The 24,486-nt window shown below is 43.3% G+C and overlaps 2 long non-coding RNA genes across 3 annotated transcripts; one reads left to right on the top strand and one right to left on the bottom strand.

Moving 5' to 3' along the window:
• Window positions 1-7,759: 7,759 nt before the first annotated feature.
• Window positions 7,760-8,420, bottom strand: LOC134324917 (uncharacterized). Its single transcript, XR_010014237.1, has 2 exons — window positions 8,219-8,420; window positions 7,760-8,134 (listed from the first exon to the last, which is right to left on the bottom strand). It is a non-coding gene; the product is annotated as an uncharacterized LOC134324917 (long non-coding RNA).
• LOC134324919 (uncharacterized) lies at window positions 8,414-19,037 on the top strand. 2 transcript variants are annotated; one of them, XR_010014238.1, is made up of 3 exons: window positions 8,414-8,527; window positions 9,247-9,477; window positions 18,892-19,037. It is a non-coding gene; the product is annotated as an uncharacterized LOC134324919 (long non-coding RNA). The 2 variants fall into 2 exon arrangements; XR_010014239.1 differs by lacking the exon at window positions 18,892-19,037 and adding an exon at window positions 13,157-13,834.
• The last annotated feature ends 5,449 nt before the right edge of the window (window positions 19,038-24,486 follow it).

Below are 24,486 nucleotides of genomic sequence, written 5' to 3'. Positions count from 1 at the left end.
GTGCCGTAGCCCCCATGTGAAGAAGCTGGATGTGGCCCTCAACACTGCCCTGCGGACTGTCTCTGGATGCCTACGAGCCACCCCAACCTATCAACTGCCTGTCCTCGCTGGAATCGCCCTGGCAGAGGTCAGACGAGAAGCGGCCACGTTGGCCCTCGCTCAGAAGGCACAGATCCTCCACAAGACCATCACAGAGACACCACAGCGCATGCACCTCAAGTCCCGACGCCCCTTTGCCACACATGCCCAGGAACTACTCCGCACAACACCAGCTGACATCTCCAAGGCTTCCTGGGTGAAGGCAAGATGGAGGGACCAGTGGAAGGCAGCAGGGCCATCTACGCTTCATCACTATATTAAAGATCCAACAGATGTTCCTGGCCAGCTCCTCACCCGTAAGGAGTGGACAACCCTTAATCACCTGAGGACAGGGGTGGGACGCTTTGGAGCAGCAATGCAGATGTGGGGTCTTGCAGACAGTGCCCACTGTGAATGTGGGGACCCATTACAGACAGTGGAACGTGATGACCAGCTGCCCCAAATTCCGGCCACCGAATGGCGCTCGTGGGCTAATGGATCTGGATGACGAAACACTAGACTGGCTAGCAACAACGGAGCTGAAGGTCTAAGGACATACGCCAGAAGAAGATTTATCAGGAACGTAGATCTGTTGTGGAGTATGTACTTGAAATCCCAACCATTGCTGTGGGAAGTGGATGGAATGAACCAGCTCTGTTAGTGACTTTCCGTAAGGGACTTAACTAAGACGGGGAAATTTCCAGAAACCTAGACAAAAACACCTTAAATAAAGTCAGACTACGCAATGGTATAATGCAAAGAATAACAATTAATTTTGTCAGAAAAAACAATCTGTTGCAACAGGACGTCTCCCTACTTACAGAGTAAGCTCTACCTGTAAGGGTTCCCGGCGTTGCAGGAATTACAGAGCCACTGGAACAAAGGCCTTAAATCAGAGACCTTCTAATTAGGGCTGACAACCTGCAGCTGTGCCTGCTTATTTAAGCAGGTACTGTGTAGCCACAGGTTGTCGCACCTTCTGTTTGGTTTTGTTTGGTTTGGTTTCATTTAAGTTTGTTTTCATTTGTATTGATTTCATTTGTTTAATTTACCTTTTATTAGGGACAGTAGGTACCCTGGGCGTTGATAGGACGGTCAGGTGAGTAGGCTGAAAGGCTGAGGTAGACAGGGTCTTTTTATTTTCCACTTAGATAGGGAAAGTTTTGGTGCAACCTCGCACAGCCCTTGTGCTGTATTTATTTTTAGCGCATATCGCTAGGTCCTCCTTGCATTGCGAGCAGAAGGCTAGCATTACCAACTCCGCCAATGCACTTTGACGCTCTTAGTACGTTAACTCAGAAGGGTTCGCTACTATCAGCATAGGGCAGTGGGAGAAGTGTATGTCTCTGCCACCCACAGCCCAGGTTCAAATCCACTCACTAACTAACGGCTATTTCTCTTTGTTTTGTTCCTAACAGATCGGCTCCTTCCCCGCAGCAGCATCCCGCGGCTGGTGACGTGGCCCATCTGGAATAGATCGGCTCCTTCCCAGCGACAGCGGCCCGCGGTGGGTGACATAGCCATCTGATTATCCGGACTGCGCTTACGCGAGTTCGGTTTTGTGCAGCAGATCGGCTTTTTCCCAGTACAGCAACCTGTGGCTGGTGACATGGCCGATCTGGTTACCCGAACTGTGCTAACGCGAGTTTGGGCTCGTTTCCCTGCACTCTGCATCACCTTTTGTTATTATTAGAGATGCATGAGTACCGATACTGGTATCGGGTATTTGCCTGATACCGCGCTAATTAACTTGTACTCGTACTCGCAAACGAGGCTCCGATACTAAACATCCGATACCGTGTGCCTAGTGCACGTTGCTGCGTTATGCCTGGTTCACACTACACGATTTTTGCCCTGATTTTCGCTCGGCGGCTGGTCGGCGCTAGATTTGCCGGCTCGGGAGCAACTCGGCGTTCGCTCGGCGATCAAAACTCGGCTCTCGATCGCTAAGTGTGAACTATCCGACCGGATCGAGTTTTCTAGCATGTCAGATATCTGATCCAATAGGTATTGGTATCGGTATCGGCAAGTACAAAAATACATGTACTTGTACTTGTACTCGGTTGGGAATGGTATTGATGCATCCCTAGTTATTATTATCTATTTTTTCAATAAAATAATTGAATTTTTATCTCTGCATCTTCGTTCCTGAATCTCCCCTTATAACACTACCGATCTGAAATGGTCTGCAAGTCCAGGAGAATGCAAAGAATTAGAGAAAACACATTCATTTATACCAAGGTTCTTAGGGCGTTGGTGAAGACTCACTTTATCCCTTATTTGGCTATGTTCTTGCACATTCTAAATTTTATGATCTCCCTCCTACGAGGTCATGAGACGGTCACCTCAGCTACCAGGTTTTAGGGAAGTTTCACATGAGCTAAACGTTCGACATTCTAGTTTAGGGAACTTCCCATCATAAAGTCTGCTTTCTGTACTTATTTTGAAAAAGCTTGAGTCGTGAACAATTCTCACTCCAACGCACACACATACATAGTACCTCCTCTGAGAAGCACTGAGAATTGTGTTCTCACATTGAATATACCAGCACTCATACCCAAGTTATTAGTAGAAGCTTAAACATTTCATTCGTAATAACATGAGAAAGAATCACCACTGTATTACTATACAGAGAATTACAAACGAATTACGATATATATAAACTAGGGCTGTCAAACGATAAAAAAATTTAATCGCGATTAATCTCAGAATTTCATATAGTTAATCGCGATTAATCGCATTAAATAAAATCTGTGTAAATGTTATAGAAAACAAGGTTTTTTAAGTGAAATGTGAAAAGTGGACGTTTCTACACGAAGTGAGTGTGTTTTGACCCTTTTGGGGCTTCCATAGTTCATGGACTAGCGTGCTTGACTCCGGTATTCAGTGCCGTAACAGATTAAGTTAATAAAGTGTTTTGCTCCCGACAACTTGTGAATATACCGTGTATTTATTTCTTTATTATGCAAGCATCCCTACGACGCTCAGTTATATTATTTTAACAAACCGCAAATGAACAACGGTGGCAAGTCCGACATTAAAACGTTGGTTCTACCAGTCAAGTCTCAACATGAACTAGAATTTGCGTTAACGGCACTATTTTTTTTAATCGCGTTAAATTGAGATTGCGTTAATGCGTTATTATCGCGTTAACTTCGACAGCCCTAATATAAACATGAATATTAAAATTTTCCCACAATTCTGACAGAACTGGCTTGTAAGGATGATGGGCTGACTCTTGAGGAACTTTATGATCTGTCCATTCATCTGGATCATCATACGGCCCCACGCTCAATCAAATGTGGCCCGCCATATATTTCCTAGATTTTATTGTCCACATAATCCATTTCAGGTCAAAGCAGCAACAAGACAAGTAAATCAGCCCAGGCGTCTCTGTCCCCGCAATTAATGATGACACGTACATGTATATCAAATAAACCAATTAGCTGCAACAACTGTGACTGTAAAAATGTAAAAAAAAAAAATGTATTGTAAAAATGTCGAAGCGCGGGAAAGTTGATAATGAATGTCACGTCTTACAAGAAAAATAGACAACGGATTTCTTTTTAGTTGAAGTAAAAGGAAAGCCAGTATTGTTTAATTTGTGGAAAATTTTTGGCTGTTCTCAAGAAAAATAATACTGAAATATTGTATAGCACTTTGCAAGGACCGGAACAAGCAGAGAAAATAAAGGTGCTCAAAAATAATTTTATTGCACAGCAAACTTCTTTCACACGAGCCAAAAAGTAACTAAACAGTGTGACTGAGGTGAGTTATGTGGTGAACGAACTGATCACAAAATGACTGAAGCCTTATTCTGTTTATGAAGTTTATGAAGGAGTGCTAAAATATCAGCTCCAGAAAAGTTAAAACTGTTTCAGTTCAGTTGAGCCTTTTCCGTCGGACAGTGTCTGACCGTATTGGTGATATGGCAGAGGATATTAAAAACTCTCTGAAAGATTCTGTATTACTCGCTGGCTTTAGACAATACGACAGACAACAAATACGAGCCAGTTAGCAATTTTTGTACGTGGAATTACTGCGGAATTGCGGTTTAGGTATTTCCAAATTTAAGGAAACATGCACTTAAGATGGCATTACTGTTTGGAACCACAGTTAAAAATGAATAAATAAATAAAACCATGTCTTCCTGCAAATTGTATTTGGGATACAATTTCAGGCTTTGAAAAAAGAGGGGTTGGTTGTAACTAATGTAACTGAGCTCTTTTCCGTTTTAATTTAGATTGTTATTAAAATGAATCTACTCCACTTCATAATGATAGAACACAATGTGTAGATTATACTCAGTTAGTATTAAGCCATTCTGGTGTATCATTTCTAAATAAAACCCTTTTATATAGTCACATTGTTTAGATTGTTATTAAAATGCATTCACTTGTTTCCACAGAACAGTTCCACTAAATTATATTACCACCATAACTACACACGAATGACTTATGACCTCAGCTGAATCAATACTGAAATGGGTTAGCATATAAACACAACATTTAGTCTCACGGTCCATCCTCCGTCGCTGGGAGAATCTCGCTCTTTACATAATCCATCGCTTTAACTGCATCAGTGAGTATGCCATACCGGACGCCCTGGCTATTTCGAAGCAGCTTTCTAACCTCTGTGAAGGCAGCCCGAGCCTTGAGAACACTTGGAGTATAGTCCGGGTAGATAGCAATTAACTCGCCATCAATTCAAAGTGGAGCACGAGAACACGCGCGACTCAGTACTTCAACAGTCTTGGTAATAATGTAGCTTTGCTACAATGGCGCGCGGTTTACCGTCAGATCTTCTCATAGATCTGAACAAAGCTTCTGTGCGAACGGTCCACTAGCACGTCTTTATCCAGATGCAGCACTTCTCTCAAAAGTTACTAAACAGATTCAGTAGAACTTGACCCATTCGTCTCAGCCACTCCGTGTATTCTAATGTTACATCTCCTCATTCTCCCCTCCAGAATCTCACATTTCTCCTTAAACTCAGCCACCTCGGCTCTCAAAGCAGTCACAGTTGTTTGTAAAGCGGCCGTTTCAGTCCAGGTTGATAATCCGCCTTCCATTTCTTTAACAGTGTTTTTAACTTTGTCCATTTCGGCGTGTATTGCCATTGTGCATTTTGCTAATTCCAATCTTACCGCATGCAGTTCCTTTTTTAGAAAGTCAAATTCCTCGGCAAACATGTTTTTTATTCTGAAAATATAAAATAATCACTTTTAGTGTTGTAAAGTCCATTTCAGAACTGTTAGATGGACTTGAGGTTGTGCTGGGCCTATCACCTGTTGGTTCGGCATACCAACAGTGAGGAAAATAAGTATTTGATACACTGCCGATTTTGCAAGTTTTCCCACCTACAAAGACTGGAGAGACCTGTAATTTTTATCGTAGGGACACCTCAACTGTGAGAGACAGAATCTAAAAAAAATCCAGAAAATCACATTGTATGATTTTTACATAATTAATTTGCATTTTATTGCATAAAATAAGTATTTGATCACCTACCAACCAGCAAGAATTCTGGCTCTCACAGACCTGTTAGTTTTTCTTTAAGAAGCTCCTCCTATTCTGCACTCATTACCTGTATTTATTGCACCTGTTTGAACTCCTTACCTGTATAAAAGACACCTGTCCACACACTCAATCAATCACACTCCAACCTCTTCACTATGGCCAAGACCAAAGAGCTGTCTAAGGACACCAGGGACAAAATTGTAGACCTGCACAAGGCTGGGATGGGCTACAGGACAATAGCAAGCAGCTTGGTGAGAAGGCAACAACTGTTGGTGCAATTATTAGAAAATGGAAGAAACACAAGATGACTGTCAATCTTCCTCGGTCTGCTGCTCCATACAAGATCTCACCTCGTGGGGTAAGGATGATCCTGAGAAAGGTCAGGAATCAGCCCAGAACCACACAGTCGGACCTGGTCAATGACCTGAAGAGAGCTGGGACCACAGTCTCAAAGATTACCGTTAGTAACACACTACGCCGCCATGGATTAAAATCCTGCAGGGCACGCAAGGTCCCCCTGCTCATGCCAGCACATGTCCAGGCCCGTTTAAAGTTCGCCAATGACCATCTGGATGATCCAGAGGAGGCATGGGAGAAGGTCATGTGGTCAGATGAGACCAAAATAGAGTTTTTTGGTATCAACTCCACTCGCTGTGTTTGGAGGAAGAAGGAGGATGAGTACAACCGTCCCAACCGTGAAGCATGGGGTGGAAACATCATACTTTGGGCGGGCTTTTCTGCAAAGGGGACAGGACGACTGCACCGTATTGAAGGGAGGATGGATGGGGTCATGTATTGTGAGATTTTGGCCAACAACCTCCTTCCCTCAGTAAGAGCATTGAAGATGGGGCGTGGCTGGGTCTTCCAGCATGACAATGACCCGAAACACACAGCCAGGGCAACTAAGGAGTGGCTCCGTAAGAAGCATTTCAAGGTCCTGGAGTGGCCTAGCCAGTCTCCAGACCTGAACCCAATAGAAAATCTTTGGAGGGAGCTGAAACTCAATGTTGCCCAGCAACAGCCCCGAAACCTGAAAGATCTGGAGAAGATCTGTATGGAGGAGTGGGCCAAAATCCCTGCTGCAGTGTGTGCAAGAACTACAGGAAACGTCTGACCTCTGTAAAGGTTTCTGTACCAAATATTTAGTTCTGTTTTTACATTGTATCAAATACTTATTTTATGCAATAAAATGCAAATTAATTATTTAAAAATCATACAATGTGATTATCTGGATTTTTTTTTAGATTCTCTCTCTCACAGTTGAAGTGTCCCTACGATAAAAATTACAGGCCTCTCCATTCTTTGTAGGTGGGAAAACTTGCAAAATCGGCAGTGTATCAAATACTTATTTTCCTCACTGTATGTTGCTCTACATTTGGGAGCATAACCGCCCATAGCTTGTTTATAAAAACGACTACAGTGCGCCATCTACAGGCTATTCCTAGTATTAGTGGTCGAAAATATTAAAATGAATAAAGCTTCTTATTACAGCGTTACTTTTGTAGGACCTCTGGCGCCCCCCTCTGGAACTGCTCTTGACACATTTTACTGTTTATTGCCCCCCAACACTTGGATATGAACATTCTTGTTTTTTTAATAAATGTAAATTACATGAGTAAAATCACACTGCAGAAATAATAAAAATCCCTAAAATGATGCACAGTTAGATCTTCCAGACTTTCTGATTTCATTACTTTATTAAAGCAACAAGGTTCTAAAGTTTCGCTAGAATTAGTTTGGTTCTTTTAAACTGAAGAACTGAAACGTTTTTGGGATGGACCCCTCAGGGGTGCTGTACTTATTCACCTTTGTAGTATTTACATAAAACGACATTATTTTATTTTATCTTTATTGATTTTAATAGAACTCAGAAAATCTGTGAGGAAGAAACAGTGGAAAGTTTAGAACCTCCACGTTCTGTTTATTTTATATTTAACTCATTTAATTATTATTATATATTTGTGTTGCATCTAAAATAAACTGATGATTAATAATAAATGGAGAAACATAAATATGTGGACGTGGTTGTTAAAGGGAACAATCATTTGTAGAAGAGGTTTAGTGTGTGATTGGAATCACTATAAATGTTAAGGTTAGTTAATAACCCACCAAGGACTAGGGGGGAACCCAAAGGCGAGTGCACAAACAACAAAACCCAGAAGTGATAATACGATATTTATTTAAACAAATAATAAATAAACGACCAAAACAAACAACCAAAAAGATAACAGAAAACGAGAGGGGAGCGGCAGGAGCGGTACTGGAAGCGCCGGGGAACTGCAGGGCGGACTGATGACCAGGAGTGATGAACCGGAATGCAGGATGACCAGGAATGGCAGGAGAACCAGGAATGGCAGGAACGCAGGAGAACCAAGAACGGCAGGAATACAGGAGAACCAGGAACGGCAGGAACACAGGAGAACCAGGAACGGCAGGAACGCAGGAGAACCAAGAACGGCAGGAATACAGGAGAACCAGGAACGGCAGGAACACAGGAGAACCAGGAACGGCAGGAACGCAGGAACGGGGGGGAAGGTCTAGGAGGCGAAATACGTTAACGAGGAGAAGGTACAAGAAGAAGACTCACGGTTTAAGGACACAACGAACGGCCGTCTGTGTACCGTATGGCAAGCAGACAATCTGGCGACGAGTGAGAGAAAAGCCGGCGTTTAAATGCAGGAGTTGATGAGATGAGGAATGAGGCGCAGGTGTGTGTGGGGTCCGCCCTCCAGCGATCTATTGGCTGGAACCGCAGCAACCTCCGAAAACAGTACCGCTCCAGGCCGCTAGGGGGAGAAGGGAGCAAAACGGGAAAACAAACGCAAACCACCACCAAGAACAAAAGCGATCGGGGAAACTAAAGAAAACGGAGAAAAACAAAATACAAACCGGAATGAAAACAAAACGCTGGGAAACCCTGAAAATGAAAGGTAAGTGCTGGCGGAACCTAACAATAAAACTTTAACGTTCTATTTCTATATACTATATAATTTATATTAAAATTCAGGTTTATTGAATGACTGAGAGGTTTTGGAGTTTCTGGGGGTAAAGCTCTTGGGTTTAAATAACCAGAAACACACAGTGATGTTACAGGAACATGTGAGTAAATCCACAGAAATATCCACCAGGTAAACTGTTGAGTTTAACTCTATTTTATTTTATTGATTTCAATCTTATAAACAAAACAACACACTTCTGTTCTGGGATTAAAATAATCATATAATCATTTAGTCAGTGTTAATAACAGTGATATTAGATCCACATTCATCCTCCACCATCAATGTAATCAACACCAGTCAGGAAATAAATGTATAACTCAATCAGAATAATCAGCAATCAGAATTAAACCAAGAAATAATCAATAACATAATACACATAATATAGATAGATAGATAGATAGATAGATAGATAGATAGATAGATAGATAGATAAAAACCCTAAATTAATCCCATTAAAAGATTTTTAAGTACATGACGTGGTAACAGACTCTCTAAAACTCTCTGCTCATTACAGTAGAGCAGCTTTTTTGTTTGTCTAAAAGTGATAATTTCATATTCTCTCTTTATTGTATCTATTAAACTAACATAGTAGAATTATTTCTGTTTGTTTGAGTAGAGATAAGAGATAATTCCTGACCACGTTATTACAGATGGTGTGACCTGAACTACCTTCATATATAATCAGACTGATGTGAGAAACTACAGCGGTAACTACAGCGGTACTACAGAGGTAACTACAGAGGTAACTACAGTGTAACTACAGCAGTACTACAGCGGTAACTACAGCGGTAACTACAGCGGTAACTACAGCAGTAACTACAGCGGTACTACAGCGGTAACTACAGCGGTACTACAGCGTAACTACAGCGGTGACTACAGCGGTAACTCAACTTTCCCTAAACTCCATATCTTTGATGTTTAACTGTTAGTAATTGTATTTCAGTGTGTTTATATTATATTTGTGTTATTTTCAGTGTTTAAGAGTCAAAAACAACCGCATTATTTTACATGAGACTAAAATATCTGCAGCTCCACGGGACCATGGACGCATTAACAGGTTTCACAAACATTTTTATGGGGAAAAATACCTTGAAACTCAACGTCTTTAAAACTCAACACCACTCCCAGAACCTGACTGACGTCCAGTTTTAAGGTTTTTAAATGGAATTATTCATCTACATTCTATATTTAATGAGGACAAAAGTACTAAATATTATCGAGTGTCCTCATTATTAGTGAGTTTGGACCCTGAACGTGGTTCCCGCTGTGCCCCCTCGTCTGTAGTTCTGATTAAACTAATAATTTTAATCACTGAAGTTTGAATAGTGATCAGGTTCCTAAACATCGTTCCTCTGTAACTGCTGTAAGATCTCCTGGTACTCTGCACTGTCGGTATCCTCATGCCGGTTCTGGTTCACCCAGTCCTTCAGCCGATCCTCCTGGTTCTGATCGATCACCCCTCGGCTGCTGTACTCCTCCACCAGGTTGGAGTAACCCACTCTGTAGTAATCCCGGACCCCGTCCTCAGATAATCGATTATGATGAGGCTTCACAGGATCACCTGCGGTCAGAGGAATAACGTCAGTAACTGCAGGAATTCGAGGAATCCAGTCAAACAACATGAAGATTTGATACTCAGACACGTGTGAGGGACGTGAATCTCACCGCTGGTTTAGAATCAGTGAACATTCTGTCATAAGGGAAAATATGGGTGAGCTTTGTGGTGCTAACTGAGCAGTGTTGTCAGATAAACAACCATAAACAGGACAAACGGGCAAGTGCACGTGTAGCATACACCAAAAGAAGGTCAAGGCCTGAATGCTGAACCCCTAAAGACGTCTAAAGAGGTCCGGTGGCTCTGGCACACTATGTGATGGGAGGATTTTGATGCCATGGTCCCAGCGCTGGGATTCTAATCTCAGCCCTGCTACCAATCGGCTAAGCGCCCTCTAGTGGGCACGATCGGCAGTACAAATGGTGCAGCAGACAAGTCTGCTCGGTGGGAAAAAAACTGGACTAAAAAGTGGGTGAGGTCTTTGGCGCAGTGTAAGGATCTTGGTTAGTAGGCTGAGGCGCCTGTACAGAAGTGGAGGAACGTGATCAGGGGTTGGAGGCAGGGCGTGTCAGGAGAATATACCCTCCTTCTACACCATCGGGTCTCCAGCAGAGGAAGAGGAACCGGCTATGACTAAACTGGGAGAAAAAGGGAGTCATCACCCGCTCACATCAGGCTTCACGTGGGGTTTTATTTTTACCTAAAGCAGCGCTGAGATTTTGTGAGCTGATGGGATGGTGGAGGATCATACAGCGTTTCAGCAGAAGTTCTCCGTCTCCACTCATCATGGTGTCTCGCAGGATTTTCCTGTGGATGATCAGTAAAAAATATATATTATTATTATTATTATTAATATAAATAAACGTCTCAGCATGTCTCTGTGCAGCGCCATCGATCAGCCAGCAGAGGGCGTAACTGCAGCAGTGATGAGGAGGGTATAACTCTGTTAGGGGGGGATTCCTCATCACTGCTGCAGTTACGCCCTCTGCTGGCTGATCGATGGTGCTGCACAGAGACGGGTGCGCTTATTTATTCATTCTTCACCTGCTCTTCTGTACATGGTTGCCAGAACCGGTGGTCAGGGTTCTCTTGTGATCCTCTATCAGAACCTCCATGGCGACCAGGTTAGAGCCTCTTTGGTCGTCCTTCTTACTGGTGATCATGGAGTAAAGCGCTGGGTTTTTATTCTGCAACTCCTTCACCACGTCTGGCTTTGAGTTTTCCAGCACCGTCAGCGCTTGATTAACAGAGTCCAGGGGTGGGATGTGGTCGGCATTGAACGTTCCGTTGTTGTTGTTGTTTTTACGAGCGTCTTTCACACTGAAAATAATAACAAAAGATTGTTGAACTTGTAGGGAATTGAAGCACCTGACACAGTGTTCTCAGGACACTTGGCTTCACGGAGTTCTTGCATTATTGTCTGGGCATCTTTCTCCTTGTCCTGTTTTATACAGTCTTGTAGGAACGTCACAGGGTCCTTGTTCCTCATAGCAGAAATGGTGAGGAGACCCTCCAGATGAAATGTCTGTGCAGTCTGGAGAACAGGATCTATTTGTTCACATTTAAAGTCTGGACGAAGGCGAATGAACAGCATGATTTCTGTAGATGTCCAGATTTGGTTGAACAACATGTGACCTAGAACTTCTTTACCTTCTGCTGACCGAGTCCAGTATGTTCAGCAAAACGTCTTCAGCCAGACTGGGATTTGTGCCGTAAAGTTCCTCCACCAGTCCGAACAGGAAGTCGTACTTCCTCTCCCACCCCGCCGGCTGATCTTCTTCAGGGTCACGGACGCCGTTCAGGGTGACGTGTAGAGACGCCTGGAGGACGTTCATCTTCTCGGTGAGTGAGAGCTCACTGTATCCAACCGCCTGGTCGAAGGTGAACTGGGACCAGATTGAAAGCTGGTTTTCTCTGCAGTAACGAACTGCCAGTTCATTCTGGAGGGTCTTGATCCTGTCGGCCAGCCCGCACCCCCGCAGACCTTCATCCTCCGAGATCTGGAACTCTAACAGAAGATCCTCAAAACGTTTCTCTGTTTCAGGGACCTGCAGTCCAACACAAACCAGAAAAACACAGACAGCAGTAATTACATACTCAGAACACTCACTGATTCATTACATAACTACACCTAAGTCAAAAGTATTTGGACACCTGACTATGAGCTTGTTGGACATACTGTTGGACCCCTGAGTGAGACCCTTAACCCACTCGGCTCCAGGGGGGCTGTGCAGTGCCTGACCCTAAGCTCTGACCCCAGTGTTCCAAACGAGCTGAGCTGAACACGTATAAACGAATATATCATAAAATAAAGGCACTTCTTCTTCTTTCTTCTTCTTTTTCTTTTTTTTTTCTTGTTTGTCTTTTTCCTCTTCTTTCTCTTCTTCTTTTTCAACTTTTCTTTTTCTTCTTGTTGTTTGTCTTTCCTCTTCTTTCTCTTCTTCTTCTTTTTCAACTTTTTTCTTCTTGTTCTTCTTGTTGTTGTTTGTCTTTCCTCTTCTTTCTCGTTTTCTTTTTCAACTTTTTTCTTCTTGTTCGTCCTTTTTTCTTCTTTTTCTCCTTGTTTTTCTTCTTGTTCTTTTTCTTTTTTCTCCTCTTCTTTTTGTTCTTCTTCTTGATTTTCTTCTTTTTCTTCTTGGTCTTATTCATATTGTTTTATTTGTCCTTGTTCTTTTTCTTCTTGGTTTTCCTTCTTCTTTCTTCTTGTTTCCCTTCTTTTTTCTCTTCTTTTTTCTTTCTCTTCTTTTTCTTGTTTGTCCTTTTTTCTTCTTTTTCTCCTTCTTGTTGTTTTCTTGTTCTTTTTCTTGATTTTCTTCCTCTTCTTGTTCTTTTTCTTCTTTTCCCATTTAATTTTCTTCTACTTTTTCTTCTTTTTATTTTTGTTTTCCGTTCTCTTGTTCTTTTTATTTTTTGTTTGTTTTTTTCTCTTTTTTTTCTTCTTCATTTTTGCTCTTGTTTATCTTTTTGTTCTAATTTTTTTCTTGTTTTTTTTTTTTCTTCAACAGATTTTGGAGAACGTTTGACTTGGGAGTGGGAATTTGTGTTCATTCAGTCAAACAGCCTTTGTGAGTCTGAGATCACAGCACTTGTTGGATGAGGAAATGTCCTTCCCCAAATTATTGGAACAAAGTTTGATGTTTTTGAATGAATTTTATAGGTGTAACTGAAACACCTAAACTCAGTAATTAGGAGAGGTGTCCATATACTTTTTGCCGTATAACGTAAACATTCCCACATGGTCGCCTGTAATCGGTCACTCATGCTCTTCAGGACTCCCGGTCCCAGTGGGCTGTTGAATATGGAACGATAGATTTAGAGGCGTTACCTCGTCTCTCTCGATGGCAGCAGCGTCGTCCTCTATTAGCTGATGGAGAACTTGTGTACATTCCTCATGATGGGCGCGGCCCTCTAATCTTTGCTTTTCCACCAGTCGCCCGGTGGCCTGAGATAACCGGAGCGTGGACAGTTGGCTCTCTCGGTCCAGCTGCTCCTGAATCCTCCGCTCCCGTTCCAAACGTTCCTGCCGCTGGCGTTCCTCCTCCTGCCGCTGGTGTTCCTCCTGCCGCCGCCGTTCCTCCTGCTGCCGCCGTCGCTGCTCCTCCTGCTGTTGCTGCAGTTTTTGTCTTTGATTGTCCTCCTCAACTTTTCCTGTTTAAAGACGATATTAGACATGGAATAAAGAATCCCGTCTGGTCTCTTTTATTGATCTGGTGCAGAACTTACCGTAGTTTGGGCAGTACTGAGTTATCTTCTCGGAGGTGCAGTGCAGTGAGATTTGGGAGCGGTCACCAGTTTCCCTCAGGAGGAACGTGGTGTCCCCTTTATGGGTGTTGAACTCGAATTTAAAGCTGTATTCGTTGTGGTTCTCGTATCTGAGGTAGATCCAGCGGTGCACCACCCTTTGTTCATCGTAGCTGGTTGAGCAGCCAGGACCGAGATGCCGGTACTGAGGACGATAAGAACAATTTTAATTCACATCAAACAAAATTCAAACAAAATAAGATTTACTTTTATTTTTCTGGATTAACCTTTTCCTCTTCCAATTTAGACATTTCCATTTCCCAGTCATGAATCCACCTACCACATTTTTACATTCTGAGAGAGAGCGAGAGAGTTCATCTGAAGATAAATAAAAGCACTTTTTGGCTGTTCACAATAACTGCAGGAATGTTAATCTGGAAGTTTTGGAGGCTGCGGGTCCAACAACGTTCCTCTGTTTCCTATTTATTTATTTTTTTTTGTATCTATGGGGTGACAGAGATGGGAAGAGGAACAACCCCAAACTCACCCCCTTACTTACTAATCACATTCAGCATATTCTGATACAGCAACAGTAAGTGTGAGGGTTTATATCAGGTTTAATCAGGACCTTCAATATTATAGATATACAGATAGACAGACATATACAGGGGTTGGACAAAATAACTGAAACACCTGTCATTTTAGTGTGGGAGGTTTCATGGCTAAATTGGACCAGTCTGGTGGCCAATCTTCATTAATTGCACATTGCACCAGTAAGATCAGAGTGTGAAGGTTCAATTAGCAGGGTAAGAGCACAGTTTTGCTCAAAATATTGCAATGCACACAACATTATGGGTGACATACCAGAGTTCAAAAGAGGACAAATTGTTGGTGCACGTCTTGCTGGCGCATCTGTGACCAAGACAGCAAGTCTTTGTGATGTATCAAGAGCCACGGTATCCAGGGTAATGTCAGCATACCACCAAGAAGGACAAACCACATCCGACAGGATTAACTGTGGACGCAAGAGGAAGCTGTCTGAAAGGGATGTTCGGGTGCTAACCCGGATTGTATCCAAAAAACATAAAACCACGGCTGCCCAAATCACGGCAGAATTAAATGTGCACCTCGACTCTCCTGTTTCCACCAGAACTGTCCGTCGGGAGCTCCACAGGGTCGATATACACGGCCGGGCTGCTATAGCCAAACCTTCGGTCACTCGTGCCGATGCCAAACGTCGGTTTCAATGGTGCAAGGAGCGCAAATCTTGGGCTGTGGACAATGTGAAACATGTATTGTTCTCTGATGAGTCCACCTTTACTGTTTTCCCCACATCCGGGAGAGTTACGGTGTGGAGAAGCCCCAAAGAAGCGTACCACCCAGACTGTTGCATGCCCAGAGTGAAGCATGGGGGTGGATCAGTGATGGTTTGGGCTGCCATATCATGGCATTCCCTCGGCCCAATACTTGTGCTAGATGGGCGCGTCACTGCCAAGGACTACCGAACCATTCTGGAGGACCATGTGCATCCAATGGCGGTGCCGTGTATCAGGATGACAATGCACCAATACACACAGCAAGACTGGTGAAAGATTGGTTTGATGAACATGAAAGTGAAGTTGAACATCTCCCATGGCCTGCACAGTCACCAGATCTAAATATTATTGAGCCACTTTGGGGTGTTTTGGAGAAGCGAGTCAGGAAACGTTTTCCTCCACCAGCATCACGTAGTGACCTGGCCACTATCCTGCAAGAAGAATGGCTTAAAATCCCTCTGACCACTGTGCAGGACTTGTATATGTCATTTCCAAGACGAATTGACGCTGTATTGGCCGCAAAAGGAGGCCCTACACCATACTAATAAATTATTGTGGTCTAAAACCAGGTGTTTCAGTTATTTTGTCCAACCCCTGTATATATAGAGAGAGAGACAGACAGACAGACAGAACTTAGTTAATCCTGAGGGTAATTGTGTTTATGAGGATTTTTGGGTTTTTGTTTGTATTTTATTATAAATCATTTCTGCTCTGATTAGAATGAATAAAAACTTAAGGGTATAAACGACCTCTACAGTCACGGATCAATAAACAGAACCGATCGACTTTATTCATTATAATTAAATTAAAGTTCTTACCCCACTGCTCTGGGTGGCGTAGTACCAGGTGTAGGGCATCTCATTCCTAACTGAAACTTTTGCCCCCATCGTTTAGGATCTGTGAACCAAACACAGCAGAACTGAAGGGATTTATTTTAGGTTTGTGCCACAGGATGTGAAATGTACCCCCCGCCCCCCACTCACACTGTCGTCCCGACCAGTCCCAAAGATCACCGATCGTAAGAGCAGCTGGAAGAGACACCGACCGCACTTTTCCCTCCTCAAACACTCCTGACCATGTTAGTGTGGTGCCCGGGCAGGTCGCCAGCTCTGCCGGGACTCAGAACGAGGAGTGGTCGTTGTCAGACCTTGACTGTTAGGTGTGGTGGGTTAGGGACCGTCTCTAAAGTGACCACATGGGTCCGGCCCCTCGGTGCAGTGTGAAATGCAGTTGAAAACACTCGTGTGTTCAGTAGGGATGTAACGATACACTCTACCCACGATGTGATGCGATTGACGATACTGGGTTCACGATACAATTTTTTTCCCGATTTTTTTAGTTTCCTTTTATTATTTCTCTTAAAAAAAAGAACATAAAATCCTGTATTTGTGATAAATAATGAACGTCCTTTTATTTCTGAGGTAGGTACAACTATACCAAACAATTTTAAATTAAGCCCAATTTGGCAACCAGACGCATAGAGTAAAACAGAGTAAAGCAGAGTAAATAAAGTAAAGCAGAGTAAAACAGATTAAAACAGAGTAAAGTCAGTACCTGATATAAACGCTGTGCTGGTGAGTGCAGCTCAGGATCTGATACGAGTCTGTAAGTTCAAACCTCAGTCCTCATCACCCAGTGCTCCTCTTTATATGCTGACGGAGAGGAAGCGGCTCAGAGTCACTCGAGGTCAGTGAAAGTAAAACTACAGACCACACTTCACTACAGAGCAGTTTCAGGAAATCTGGGATGTTCAGTTAAATGGACTGAGGAGAAATAAACGGAGGTTCTCGTGTCCCGACTCACAGACGACTGAACTGCTTTTAGGTTCTTCATCCTAAAATGATTCTTTCTTTTTTTGTATTAGGATTTTAACGTCATGTTTTACACTTTGGTTCAGGGCAGGTGACAGGAACTTTATACTGTGGGAGGAAACCGGAGCTCCCGGGGAGAACATGCGTAAAAGCGACAGTGATACCCACCGAGCCACCGTGTTAAACCTAAAAGTTGTTCTGTGGCCTTAGACTCGAGGGCTCACTAGTGATAAAGGTAGAAAGAAAAAATTTAAGCAGGTGTAGCCTAGTGGTTAAGCTACTGGACCAGTAACCAAAAGGTCGCTGGTTCAAACCCCACCCTTGCCATGTTGCCACTGTTGGGCCCTCGAGCAACGCCCTTAACTCTCAATTGCTTAGACTGTATACTGTCGCAGTGATGTAAACCGTTTTGGATAAAAGCCAGCAATGTAATGTAATATAATGTAATGTAATGTAATGTAATGTAATGTAATGTAATATAATATAATATAATATAATATAATATAATTAATTAATACAATGCAATGCAATGCAATGTAATATAATATAATGGTTTTACTGGACTGATTTCCTTAAATCTTTTCACACTATCATGTACAGGAGACGGTAAAAAAAAACCTAAATTATTATTATTGCATTAAGAAATGTAATCAATCTAAACTGATTGAATTTGTCCTGAAGTTTGGAGCACAGTGGTGAGCCACGAACCAATCAACGTTCTATCAAATTTTCACTCGTTTCGCCCCCGTCCCAACTTTTTTGGAGTGTGATGAAAACTGGATGAGCTAGAACAACAGCCGCTCTACTGAGAAGCTTCTCACAAGACTTAGAAGTGTGTCAGTCAATGTTCCGGTTCATCCCAGGGCTCTCTGCAGGACACTTCCCTAAACTGCTGCTGTAAAGTCAGAAGCATGTAAATGAAATAGTATTTTATGTAAAATAAGAATAAATGATGTTTATAAATAATTATTTATTAGTAATAAACTTTATAGAGCAGAAGAATCTTAACTGCAGTGTAGAGGGTTTGTGTCTGATCGATCACTTACAACTTACACACACACACACACACCTGCATAACCTTTGTACACACTTTAACACTTTTCAGTGTTTGTGTGTGTGTGTTTGTGTGTGTGTCCAGAGGAGTGTGTGTGTGTGTGTCTGTGTCCCCAGAGGACACAGTGTGTGTGTGTGTTTAAGTGTGTGTGTGTGTGTGTGTGTTTGATTGTTTAAGTGTTAATGTGTGTGTGTTTTAATGTGTGTCCTCTGTTTGAGTGTGTGTTTCTGTGTGGTTCTGTTCTGTTTGGTTCTGTTCTGTTTAGTTCTGTTCTGTTTAGTTCTGTTCTGTTTGGTCTTGTTCTGTTTGGTTCTGTTCTGTTTGGTTCTGTTCTGTTCTGTTTGGTTCTGTTCTGTAGTAATCACTCGTGTCTGAGAGACTGAGAGTCGCTTATAGTCCTGATTTAGCTCCATCTGATTGCCATCTTTTTAGTTCTGTTCTGTTTGGTTCTGTTCTGTTTGGTCTTGTTCTGTTTGGTTCTGTTCTGTTTGGTCTTGTTCTGTTTGGTTCTGTTCTGTTTGGGCTTGTTCTGTTCTGTTCTGTTTGGTCCTGTTCTGTTCTGTTCTGTTTGGTCCTGTTCTGTTCTATTCTGTTTGGTTCTGCTCTGTGGTAATCATTCGTGTCTGTGTATTATTCCATTACATGGAAATACATCTTTTATAATTCAATATAAATTAGTTTTATTATAAACCATTTTAATCTAAACGAAGGTAATAATTTATGATTAATTTTAATTCATATCAAATTATCATTATAATAAAGATTCTAATTAATAATAATATATAAATTGCTTTTATTTTGCTCTTTCTGTCCCTCAGTTCAGTTCAATTCGTGTCTCACCTGCCTGAAGTTTCATTCTGAGCTGATGAGCAGCAGGACTGTAGCGCCACCCAGAGGATAAACGAGTCACTTCTGTTCTAATCCTGTTATTGTAACCGAGCGTCTAAGTGATGCACTTGATCAATAAATGAACAAATACACGGCACATTACAAATCCTCGAGAGCATAAAACTTTATTCACCTTCTCTGTTACGGTACAGAACAGACGCTAGCTCGCGTCAGCACGTTAGCCGAGCACGCTATCCCATGCACTATGGGAGCCCCAAAGGGTCAAAACACACTCACCCTGCGCAGAAACATCTATCAAACCACCGTCAAAACACAAACACAGAAAAGTCTGTTACATATACTCCCCCCCTTTTTTTTTGACAGGAAAACGTCCTCGTTTACCATTATAATAAAAGAAAGAAAAAAAAATCACTATTAGTCCTTAAACATTCAAATAACATCAGGTCACAACATCACAGTTATCAATGAACATAAGTAGACCCATGCATAAAACAGCATAGTTTTTTTTTTTTTCTAACGAAATAAATAACAAAACAGTGCAATTAAATGGCACAAACAACACAACCACTTTCATGAAAACATGCAATTAACTTTCTCGTTGTACAACAATGTTATCAATGTTGTAATTTTCATCAAACGGTGTGAAAACACCAAGACCTCAACTTATCCACAACTCAAAATGTAACAAAGTCTTTTAAGTGACTAGGAGGTTTCACAATCCTTCCAGTCCGAGTCCTGGTTAATTCAGGCTCAACCAAAGTGTCCGGCGCACATGTTTCCCCAGAACAGTCATTCAAGTCAACACTGTCCGCTGCACCCCGAGTAGAAACTGAAAACAAAGGTGAAGGCAGAGCAGTGGATGTTCCCTGCTGTGGTGGTCCGGGGGAACCAGGCAGGGTATAAGGTCTTAGTCTGTTATAATGCACAATCTGCTCCTTGTCCTCGGTGTCCCAATGATTCACAATACGATATGTCAGTCCAGGCTCACCACACGAGTCCATTACTTGCACAATCCGGTAAGGCCCTTTCCAATGAGGCGCCAGTTTCATGCGACTCTCCACCGGGTTGTTGAGCCACACCAGAGCACCCACCTTGTATGGGCGATGGCGAACACTCTTGTCATGGTAAAGCTTTTGTCGTTCATGTGCTTCAGAACCCCTCATTCTGGCAGCACAAAAGGCAAAGTCAAGCTTACCCACCAAAGAATTAACATAGTCAGTATAAGATCCCTTAATCTGTGGTTGCAGTGCATGGGTAGGTATCAAAACGTCCGCAGGAACACGTGCTTCCCGGCCATGGCTAAGAAAATAAGGAGTAAAGCGAGTGCTAGCATGCGTTGAAGTGTTGTATGCAAAAGCAACCTGCTTTAAATAACCGTCCCATTCACCTCCACAGTCCAGTAAAGTTTTGGCCAGCTGATCAATCAAAGTCCTATTAAACCGTTCAACCATACCATCAGATTTGGGATGGTACGGAGTGGTGCGTGTTTTCCTAATCCCCAGAAGGCGGCAGAGAGTTTGAAACACCTCTGCCTCAAACTGCCGTCCCTGATCGGAATGTAGAAATTCAGGAACCCCATGCACTAAGATATAATCCTCAAACAGGCACTGTGCCACAATTTGCGCCGTTTGATTTGGTAGCGCATACAAGTTGACATACTTAGTAAAGTAATCTTCCACAACCAGCACATAGCGATTACCATTTGAAGTCAGTGGTAACTCCAAAATGTCAGCAGCCACTCTTTCAAATGGGCGAGTAGCTTGTGACCCACCCATAGGTGCATGGTGTGCTGGAACCGGGGAGCGTCGTGTCTGACACGGTGTGCACCGCTCACACCAATTCCTAATGTCCTTGAACATCGAAGGCCAGTAATAACTCTGCCTTGCACGCTCCCAAACACGCTCAGCAGAGAAATGGGAAGAAAGTGGACCACCATGTAGCTGTGACAGAACCTCAGGTATGAGGGCAGATGGTACAACAACTTGAATGAGCTGATCCTGAGTGATTGGAGAAGTGACCAAACGACACAGCACACCGTCTCTTATTGACAAACGATTAAACTCGGTCCACAGCTTTCTCAGGCATTGAGAAGCTCCTCTTAGTTTTCCTCGGGAAGGCCTGTTTGACATTTCTACCCAGCTACAAGCAGTGCAGATATCTGAATCGGCCAGTTGCAATGCTCTCATGCTAGAGGTATCAGAGGATATGGGGCACTTCCAGACCCCGTCCTGTACATTTTCCTCCCCAGTACCTCCTGTCTCTAAAAGTTCTGTGCCGAGGAATGAGCTTGAGTCCCTATTTGGTGAATCAATAGCGTTAACCTCCACTGTACATTCTCTCACGCCCCCATCTTTGTCCGGAGAACTAGGCCGTTCTGGTCTCCGAGAAAGGGAGTCAGCATTCGTGTGTCGCTGTCCCTCTTTGTGTTCCATGACCCAATTTAAGGGATCTAACTCAAGGATCCACCTGGCCCTCCTGCCAGTAGGGTCATGATCGATGGCCATTTTACGAAGGCCCAAAAGAGGTCGATGGTCAGTAATTATAGTAAATGCACTGAGTCCAATGTAATGTCTAAACTCCCTTAATGCCCAAACTACAGCCCACAACTCACGGTCAAATGTAGACCAACGTCTCTGTGTCGGATTCAATGCCTGGCTAGCGTACGCGACTACGCGTTCCAGCCCCTCCTTATCCTGGGCCAGTACAGCACCTACAGCCTCTTGAGAAGCGTCTGTATAAATTTTGAAAGGTATATGGTAATCTGGCATTGTTACAATAGGGGAAGTGGTCAGAACATCCTTAAGATACCTGAAAGAAGCCTCACAGTCCTCTGACCATTCAAATGGAACATTCTTTCCCAGTAACCTGTTTAGTGGGGCAGCATGCTTCGAAAAATTCCTGACAAAACGCCTGTAATACGAACACAACCCAACAAAAGCCCTAACTTCCGATGGGGCCTGTGGGGTTTCCCAATTTCTGACCTTTTCAGTATTTCTAGGATCAGGTTGAAGACCCTTCTGTGATACCACATAACCCAAAAACACCACATGGTCTCTAGCAAGCTGACACTTCTTTGGATTTAGTTTCAGACCAACCGACTGAATCCGAGAGAATACCTCTTCCAAATTAGACAAGTGCCCTTCAAATGTCTGGCTGTAAATTAGCACATCATCCAAATAAACCATACAAATATTCCATGGGAGGCCCCTAAGAACAAGCTCCATCATTCGCTGGAATGTGGCAGGCGAGTTAGTGAGGCCCATGGGCATCGAGCGCCACTGATACAGGCCACTACCTGTAACAAAGGCAGTCTTTTCCCTGTCCTTTTCATCAACTTCAACCTGCCAGTAGCCATTAGAAAAGTCCAATGTGCTAAACCATACGGAACCTGCCAGTGCGTCCAATGTGTCATCCACCCGCGGAAGTGGATGAGAGTCCTTCACTGTCACACTGTTGAGGCGCCTATAATCCACACAAAATCTCCATTTTCCACATTTCTTTTACACCAGCACTACTGGTGAAGACCATGGACTACAACTTTCCTCAATAATACCATCCGCCAAAAGTTCAGACACCTGCCTTTCAATTTCAGCCCGTTTCCCAGGTGAAGTGCGATAGGCACGCTGCTTAATAGGGGCATGGTCACCTGTGAAAATTTGATGTTTAATCAGAGTGCATTTACCAGTATTATGCTTAGAAGAACTAAATATGTCCTTATACTTCTGCAAAAGGTCTGAAAGTGCTTCCTTTTGTGACTCGGACATGGAGAACTCACTTAGAGGAATGGGTACCTCTCTGGCTGAAATGGTGCTAACATCCAACTCCACTGAGGAGGCCTGAGGGAGAGATTCCAAATCAGTTTCATCTAATGAAATAAATTCACCCACATGCATACCCTGTCTAAGTTCAATTTCACGTTTAGTGGGATTTAAAATCCGGGCACTGGTCAACCCATTCTGAACCGAAGTAACAGTATGAGCCACGACCAAACTGGATGAATCTGGCACATTAGGTTCCAAATACCCAAGAAAATTACTGGGCAATAACTGTACAGGGACAGGAGGGCACACCTTCACGGGCACTATTGCTTCACTGAGTGGAGACAGGGTCATGGTAGTAGCTAGGGACACATTACAACAAGCAGGAACAAGATCCTTACCATGCAGGAGGGGAATATTAATGTCCCACAGTTGAAGTTTGGCATGGGTTATATCCAGAAGGGCGTGATTCTTTAAAAGAAAATCCCAGCCCAGCAACACTGCCTGGGTGGCATCCCTAACAACATAGAACACATGCTGCCACACTTCTGTACCTAAATGGAGACTAACTGTGATGGTGCCCAAAGTATCTAACATCTGACCGTTTACAGCCCTGGTGGCTACATACTTTTTCTTTAAGGGCCGAGTGCGAAGAGTTGGCACAGACATACGGAAATCCGCACTAATCAATGACACACTTGATCCTGAATCCACCAATATTGGTATCTCTACACCCTCAATCACCCCTTTTACATACGCTGTAGGCATATCCTGGTGCAAGTCGCAGTCATCATTAAGATCTCCAGCAACGGAATTACTTTCATTATCATTATTTTCAACTAGGCCCACTGAAGGCATGGCTGGTGTTTGGGCCACAACATCAGCTACACCCCGTTTCCCGGATGCCCAGAACGGCCATCGCTGCTGGGTGAGAGAAACCGTATTCCTTTTCTTTTTGACTCGTCCTCATACCTGGAACGCCTAGGGCTGGGGCTGAATCTCCTTGAAGGCCTGGAAGGATATGATCCACCATCTCTTGGTTCACCCCTCTGCACAAATGATTGGTCAGAAGAACGGCCCCTATGTATCCCTTGTGATTCGTGTGACTGGCACCCATGCCCTCCACAGGAACATCGACATTTAGCCCCAGGAGGGCCACGCCACTCATCATGTCCCCCAAATCCTGTACTTGCTCTTAAGTCCCGGTTCTCCTTGACATGTCTTAATTCCATTTTAATGTTTTTCATTTCCTCTGTCAGCCTCTCCATCGCTCTGACAAGATCAGTATGGTCAGTTACAGCATGAACTCCAGTCAATGCACTTGTAGGCATATGAGCTAGTCCACTGAACTTTGAGTAATCACTTTTCATTGCGTCCCTTGCATTCTCACAGCGACCTGCAATGATCACGGCCTCATCCATGTCAGTTGCACCTAACTCATGGCACTTTGCTTTTAAGCTGGGGTCCAAACCTGCAACAAAACGGCGAAATTTCTCCTCCCTTTGAGCCGTTTCCCCATAATCTGTAAAAGCCTCATGTACCAACCTGGTAATCTCTGCAGCATACACCTCTAAACTTTCATTAGGTGCACGTGGTCGGGCTGACAGGTTAGCTCGAAAGCGGTCCATTAACTGTTTATGTCCAAAAGCCTCTTTCAGTCGTTCCTTCACAGCCTGATAATCAGCCTGAACAGCAGTAGGGAGACTGTCCCATTGTAAAAATGCTGATTTACATAAACGAGTGGGAAGAATCCGTGCAAGCTGGTATTGGTATGAGCTGCCATGATCTACCTCCGTTAGTGCTTGC

This window comes from Trichomycterus rosablanca, chromosome 13 (assembly GCF_030014385.1).
Source record: "Trichomycterus rosablanca isolate fTriRos1 chromosome 13, fTriRos1.hap1, whole genome shotgun sequence".
NCBI classification, from domain to species: Eukaryota; Metazoa; Chordata; class Actinopteri; order Siluriformes; family Trichomycteridae; genus Trichomycterus; species Trichomycterus rosablanca.
This window is presented reverse-complemented; position numbering and strand designations above follow the sequence as displayed.